The sequence below is a fragment of the Salmo salar genome, chromosome 12 (assembly GCF_965601325.2).
Source record: "Salmo salar chromosome 12, fSalSal1, whole genome shotgun sequence".
Lineage (NCBI taxonomy): Eukaryota > Metazoa > Chordata > Actinopteri > Salmoniformes > Salmonidae > Salmo > Salmo salar.
Genome location: NC_138302.1, coordinates 37997501 through 38005425, shown reverse-complemented (window position 1 = coordinate 38005425; position 7925 = coordinate 37997501). Strand labels below are relative to the sequence as shown.

Sequence of the window (7925 nt, the reverse complement as noted above, 5' to 3'; positions counted from 1 at the left end):
CACATTTGTGAGTCAAGCCAATCTGTCAATTAAGAAAAACAAAGCCTTCGAAAAACCCTGCCTGCTGGTAAGTCAGTGTTTACCAAAATGGGCTTGCAAAACTTGGTCATGCTGTTCTTTGCACACAAAAAAGCTGTGATAATTTCTCTTCCATGTGCCTCAGAAATTGTGCTGGTAGGCCTATTTCTTCTGTTCAAAAACATACATGTAAAGGGATTTTTTATAAAACGTAAGGGGTACATTTCCTATAGTCAAGCAAATGTGACTTACTATCCAATATGGTAATTAACTGTAGTACAGCAGGCTACATTAAACATCATTTTTCTTTCGGTGCTCTTTCTGTGAAGAAAAAGGTGACATGAACGATAGTGGTTACACACACCAATGTTCCCAAGAACCCCCCCCCCCCCCTCCACCACACTTACACAACCCACAGGTGATTACGGAAAGGAAAAAATATTATCTTCAAAGGGAGAAATTTACGATGGGACTTGAAGTGCCCGTAAACATAAATGGCCATCGTCAGTAATGGACGGCCTCTCTCCATGGGGTTCACTGGGTTGCGTCTCAAATAGCACCCTTTTCCCTACGGGCCTTAGTGAGAAGTACTGCCCTACATAGAGAATAGGGTTTAATTTGAGGCACAACCTGGGTATCTGCTGCAGCTCTCTACTTCTGTGCTCCTGAGTGCCTTCTTTGCCCCCGAGTGGCTCATGCGAGTCCAGATAAACAAATTAGGCACGTGGTATAACGTGTGGATTATACCACCCATACACATTTGACAGGACATATATCCTTCTTATGTATACAAACACATGCAGATGCAAATATTTATCACAGAAAACATGTAGCACAATTTTATAGATGTTAGATGTTATATCCGCATCCACGACCACAGCACGGCAGATGGATAGGGTACGCTTTTCTGACCGACCGTGACCATGGCCATTACTCTTGGTGGCACGGGACCCGGGCTCGCACCAGCTGGAAAATGGGCTTTTGGTTGGAGGCAGGCAGGGCCTTTAAAAGTAAGCCACATGGAGGGGCAATGAGGCACCAGTAACAGCTCTCCAGCTGGCAGGACCAATTTTTCACGGTAAAGGAAGAAATAGGTCAGCGCCAAGTAGTAGCCGAGCTGTTGCTAAGAATATCGCTAGGCCCAGTGGACATTTTAGAACTCCTAGGTACTTTATCTCCACAAGGTACAGGTGACTACTCTGTTGTGAGTTTCCAGTGTTTGCCCAGCCAATAAGACAACCTAATGCTCACAAACAGGTGAAATTGGGAAAAGTCACTTAGAGTACTGTAATTGTCACAAAAAACAAACATTTTTGCATGTCAAAATGATTTCCATACACCGTACGTGTTGGACACATTCCAATTCTACCCCTACTCACAAAAGTTGTCACTGGGATGATATGATTCATAGACTTATGATGTGCAATTTGAGCTGTATCAGGTATCAGATGATGCTGTGTTTGGATGGTGTTGAGTGCAATGTTGCCCAAATTGCTCACTGACACCTTAAATTCTGTTGATACAATTATGCGAGCAACAGAAATTCCACCCTTGTATCAAACAGTCACCCTTGTATTAAGACTCCAAAATCCACCAAAGGTATTTTTTCTCATTTTTTTCTCATTATTTCATCCAATTTATTGGAGGGTGAAGTCATATGTGTAATGCATGTTGTTGGCTGCTGTGGAACTGTTATATCGCCCTCATAGTTTATTGCCTCTTTGAGATAATATGATTTGAGAACCTCACAATTTGCATTTGCGTCTCCTGTTTCATTACAGTAATGGAGTTAGCTCTACTTTGTGCACTTTGTGCATTGAATAGAAGAAAGGGTCTGGTGCCAGTTGCAATTAAAGGAAGTTAGACACAATTGGAATTGAGAAGTCACTCCTTGTAGTTTCCATAGCAATAACCAACGGCATAAGACATTGGCGTTATAATCACTTGGAAATGAAATACAAACAAGCTGTTATTCCTTTTTGATATGTTCTAACATCCCTAGTCCCATTTTCCCTGTTAAAATATAATTACATTGTAAGTCAGAAAGCACTTTAGCTCTTGCTGAAAGCTTTCACAGAGTCATTGTGATTGATTGTACATAATTGTATATTTTGAAGTGGTTTCGGCTGTGATGATGTTGCTAGTGAGAAAAACCACAAGAATATCCAAACAAGTCATAACAAAACATGTAATAGAACCAAAGTGTTATTTTTATTAGTAATTCAAATTATTTTATTGTTATGGCACATTCAAATTGACAGATTAAACAACACATTAAAACATTTAAGAGATACAATTAAGAGTATACTAATGAAAAATAAGTGGTCACCTCAGTGAAACACCAATCCTGGTTTCAGGGAGTATTTCTTAGAAAAAGGAAACTACAGTTAAGGCAGAAAGAGACTAAATGATTTCCCTGCAGAGAGAGAGAGGCTACAAAGCACAATTAACACATGTATCTACTTGGTGGAAAACACTTTCCATTTCTACTCGGATACAGATAGTGCATTACTACAGTGGGTATGGACGATAGGCTGTCTGCTTCACTGGTGTTTAGAGAGTGTAATACAAGCATTCACGACAGGGAAAGTGGCTGGAGCCAATGACACGCGATCCAATAAACTGATGGCCGGTGCGGTGGCTTTACTGACATCCCCCTCCAACCCCGCTCAAGCCCCCCGCCTGTGCGCTCATATTTGGGAGTAATGCATCACATAACCTGTCCCCTGTGGGGTGTCTTAACAGTCTGATGTTAGGATTTATGCCAAGCGATCAAACATGCCTTATTAGCCTAGCATAGCCTAGCGCTGGGGCTAACGCTCCCCCACACTGGCTCAAAGACCTAGTGTGGCGCTAGCCCTCCCTCTCTCCTTCCCCATTTATTACTACATGCTTAATTAGTCTAGCGAAGCACTGGGGCTAGGCAGCTAGCACCTTCACACACTGCTAGCCCTCCCTCTTGCCCATTTATTATTACATGCTTAATTATCCTAGCGAAGCACTAGGGCTAGGCAGCTAGCACCTTCACACACTGCTAGCCCTCCCTCTCGCCCATTTATTATTTACGCTTGACGATCCCTCTGTTAATTCTGGAAAAGAGGAGTCTTTCATTAATTATGAAATAGCCTGTCTGTCCAAAAGGAGAGATTGTGATGTTGAGGTTCATGTAATGGCTTCTAATGAGTCGGCATGAATTATCAGCCATAGAAATAGGATTTCTGGAACAGGCATCCTCATTTAAGTCAATGGTCATGTTAATGTTCCATGATTCTATTTCTAAGTTATTGATGATTCTATTTCTATGCTCCCCTATCGCTATTGTTATAAATTATGTATAATTGCACCCACATTTTGTAGGGATGGTGGTATATTAAGTGCTCTGAGTATCTCGTCTCTCACCACTGTGATTCAGTGTTCCCTTAAAGAAATCAGTGCAAAGGTTCTGAAAGAGCAGCCAAGGCTTAGCCTTCCCCTTCTCCTCTCACACACACACGCACGCGCGCGCGCACACGCACACACACACACACACACACACACACACACACACACACACACACACACACACACACACACACACACACACACACACACACACACACACACACACACACACATGGAGCCGCTGGGGACGTGTGGATCACTCATTACACTGGAGTGTGTGTGGGGGTGTGTGTTACTCGTCTCAGTGAAGTGTGTATGCGATTTGTATGTCATTGAATCGCCCCCCGAGCGTCTTTGCCCTCCCCTGATAAAAGGAGGATCTCAACATCTGAGGGGTTGGGTGGACTTCACAGCAGGGATCAGTCACTCTGAAGAAGAGGGGCGGAGGGATTTAAAGAGCATGGGCCAGGAGTGGAAAAGAAGGGATGAAAAAAGAGAAGAGAACTTGATGGCAGGAGGCAGCTCATACATGACCATCACCATCGCTCCCTTACATCCCTGTCTCTCCTTCCCTTGCTCTCTCTCTCCTCCTGCAGCTGTGGCTTTCTGAGCATGCCTCTTCGACATCCAACGGCTGAGCACACACGAGTGGGGGAAGGAAGAGAAGCAAGAGAGGGGCGAAAAGAGATTCCATCAGACCTAGTTTGGGAAGGCACAGACAAACAGCACCTCAAGTAGGAGCAAGGAGGGCAAATATTTAGAGATTTTCACATTAAAGGACATTTGAAACTGGGAGAGTTGACAATGCTGTGACAATGTGATGGCCATTCGCAAGTCCTTTTCGGACGGGGAAAGAAGATGAGAAAGGAGTGAAAAGGGCTTTTCGTTGATGGCTGTGTGTCTCAATGGGCAGTGGGGCATGTCCGGCATTCGATGGTTCACCGCACTCCGTGGGACATTCTAGGACACTCACCTAGAACGGATCGTTGATCAAAGGGACACATTATTTTTATTGTTCCACCTGAATCTCCGCATTAGGAGCTTTCGGTCGTCTAGGGGAGAGCATCTTTGAAGTGAGAGCACTTGTTATTGAAAAGGACAAGAGGCTTGTTGTTTTTCAGGGATTCAACTTCAAAGATAAACTTTTCTAGGTCCTTTCTTTTTGAGGTTGCACACACAGGTCCCTGTTCCCTTCTATGAGTCAAAAGGGGTGTACGGGGGATGATTTTGTGGGTCAACAGAAAGAGAACGTTGGAATCGCAGTTGTTCGTTTCCTTTTGTCAACACAATATATTGGGAATATCACATTGTTGGGAACGTGTGAGGATTACAATGGAGACGAAATCTATAATTTGTTGCAGTGGATATCCAATACTCACATAATGAACCCTATCCATCATGTTTTTTCACTCCATGCCACTGTATGGAATTAGTGCTGGGGTTGGCAATTCCACATTGGCATCAAACCGGAAATATAATGCTGCGAATCATTATGATTGATTATGACTGGAGACGTAAGTGTAAGTGCATTGCTGAATCCATTGCGCTCTTTGTTACTGCTCGGAAGAGCTCCGGGAGAATTTTTTATGCGGCAACTTATCTACAATGTCCAACATCTAAAATGATATCAACCACTGACAGAATTACAAGAACATTAAAGTAATAAAAGAGCAATTCCCAGTTACTGCAGATACTAAAGGACTACAAATCGATGACGTGGAGGCATTGTGTTTAGAGTGTAGAGTTATAGAGTTAGGGCTAAAAATATTATATTTCGATTTTTATTAGGATCCCTAGGCAGCAATGCAGTTTCAAATGTACTCTGCTTGACTGTTTCCCTGCTTGCTGAGTACTGAATAGAGGTTGAAGGATAACTATTCATATTTATGAGGGTATTTTGGGGGAACTGATGGCAGGTCATGCAAGTGGACCTGACTTTGTACAAACAGTCATCTGATGGGAATACAACTATCTGAACCAAATGGTAGGATATACCTGATTCAACCAACAGGACTAAAATGAGCTGATGAACAGAGACAGTTACCACAAATTTATTATAATACCCAACCCTCTTTGAACCAAGGTTTTTGCTTTGACCCACAACTTTCATTAATTTTTTATTATTTATTTCTTAACTCTTTTTTTCTTGGAACTTCATTTTTGTTTGACCTTTGGTTTGTCTTTTGTCTTGGATCTTGGTTTCCCTTTTTTCCTGGACGTTCACCACCTGGTCAGTATGGTGCCACCACCACCCGCCAACAAGCTTCATGTGTGCTTGTCGGCCGTCTTGATCATGGGCAGCATGGCGCTGATGGACGCCTACTTGGTGGAGCAGAACCAGGGGCCCAGGAAGATCGGTGTGTGCATCATGGTCCTCGTGGGGGACATCTGCTTCCTCATTGTCCTACGCTATGTGGCTGTGTGGGTGGGTTCTGAGGTGCGGACCTCCAAGCGTGGCTACGCCATGATCCTATGGTTCTTCTATGTCTTTGTCCTGGAAATCAAGGTCTACTTCGTCTACCAGAACTACAAGGCCGAGGACGGAAAGGGGAGAAGTTTGGACGGTTGGACTGGCAGCGGCAGCGTGGACGGGGTGGCACGGAAAGCGCTGACATTGCTTCTGTCCATTTGCGTGCCCGTGGTCTACATCACGTTGGTGGCCATCGACCACATGGAGTACGTGCGGCCGCAGAAGAAGAAGGAGGAGATCCGGTGTCGACTCTTCTGGGTGGTGGTGGACTTGCTCGACGTCCTGGACGTGCAGGCCAACCTATGGGAGCCTCAGAGGAGAGGGCTCCCCCTATGGGTGGAGGGACTCATGTTCTTCTACTGCTACATCCTGCTGCTGGTGCTGCCGTGCGTGTCGCTGAGTGAGATCAGCATGCAAGGTGTGAACATCGTGCCCCATAAGATGATGCTCTATCCGATTCTCAGCCTGGTGACTATTAACATTATCACTCTCTTCATTCGAGGTGGGAACATGGTTTTCTATAGGGACTCCAGGGTGTCTGGGATACTGATGGGTAAAAATGTGATCGCCATTGTTCTCAAGACATGCAGTTTCGTCCAGTATCGGAGGCATCTCGGCGAGGTCCCGTCTCCCGCCCTTGGCGTAGAGATGCAGAAGAATTGCATTGTCCACGGCCCAAAAGTGACTATGCCTGTGCCCATGCCGATGCCCATGCCACCCCAAGTAGTGATTCAAGACTTCACAACGTTTCCCGAAGAGATGGTGTGTGTGAGTGACACAGAGGTTGAGCAAACGTGACACAGGTCTGGGTGAGAAAGTAATAAAGATACATAACACATTATAAGCTTTATTATAGGACATTATAAAATACTCATTCATGCGTATAACAAGTTATTAAGCATGATGCCTGCAGGGTTTTAGTAAAGTGTCACCAGAACAGTTGGCACAAGGAAGCAGTGTAGGGTCACGACAAGTAGGGTCACAACCATTTCCTTGGACCAGGGAGGAAATTACTATAGGGAGAAGTGAATGTGCCCCTCCCAATAATGATGATGTAATGAGGAACAAAAAACTAAAATGAAAGGTTAAAGGGATACTTATACTTGTATAAGATATTGTGCAGAACAAAGTATGATGCACCTTTTAATTTGGGGAGGATTTTTGTCTCTTTGTGCACCTGTAAAACTACCTAAAAATATTAATGTGAGGTGCTGGATACAGTAAATGAAAGATATTCCGCACACTCTCCTGATCATTGCTGTGTTTATTATTTATTTTAGTATTGTAAAGAGGCAGTTCAATGAACAGTAGAGTACCTTCACTCTGACCGATCCTCCTTTCCAAACTGTTTTTGTTCTAATGCTGTTTGAGCGTCAATGTGAACCATTTGTATCGAATGACTTGTCTTTGATAAATGAGCCCTGTATTGAAAGAGTTCAGGTTGCGGTTGTTATGTATTTTGCATTCGATTAAGCGATAAGCGTAACACTGAAGAGCTTTAAAAGAAAAAGGAGCAATTCAAAGCATTTCTTTTCCAATAATTTTGCTAAGAAAAGTTGGCTTTTTTCTTAGACAATTTCTTACTGTTCACTGTGGTCAACCAAATAAGATTTAAGAAAATACTTTAATGCGACTGGAATATGTGTACTCAAAAATAGGCCTTTATCAAATATGTATTGAATATGAAAATGAGAGATGTCTGCTAACTTGTTTTGACATGCGCTTATGAAGCTGAGCTTTAGAGGTAAGCTGATTACAAAGACAGATATTTGTTTTGAAAGAAGACGTTTTATCAAAGAGAGATATTCTACACACATTCGTGTTCAGACAGAGAAATCACAAGACAACTTCTGTCCTGTGAAAACTACATATTTTTTTATTATTGAGGCATGGCTGTTCTCTTCACTTCCTCCATTCACCCTTGGAAGATGCGTTGACCTTTTTCAAAAGTACAATTTCAGTATACATAAGAAAAACTATATCAAGTGCATAATTAACCCAAAGACATTGAATTTGGCAATCAGTGCTCCCTCAAAAAATAAGGACATGACGCCTC

At 43.2% G+C, this 7925-nt stretch overlaps 1 pseudogene; it reads left to right on the top strand.

The window, feature by feature from the left end:
• Nucleotides 1-3803: 3803 nt before the first annotated feature.
• LOC106564810 (transmembrane protein 121 pseudogene) lies at nt 3804-7301 on the top strand (annotated as a pseudogene).
• The last annotated feature ends 624 nt before the right edge of the window (nt 7302-7925 follow it).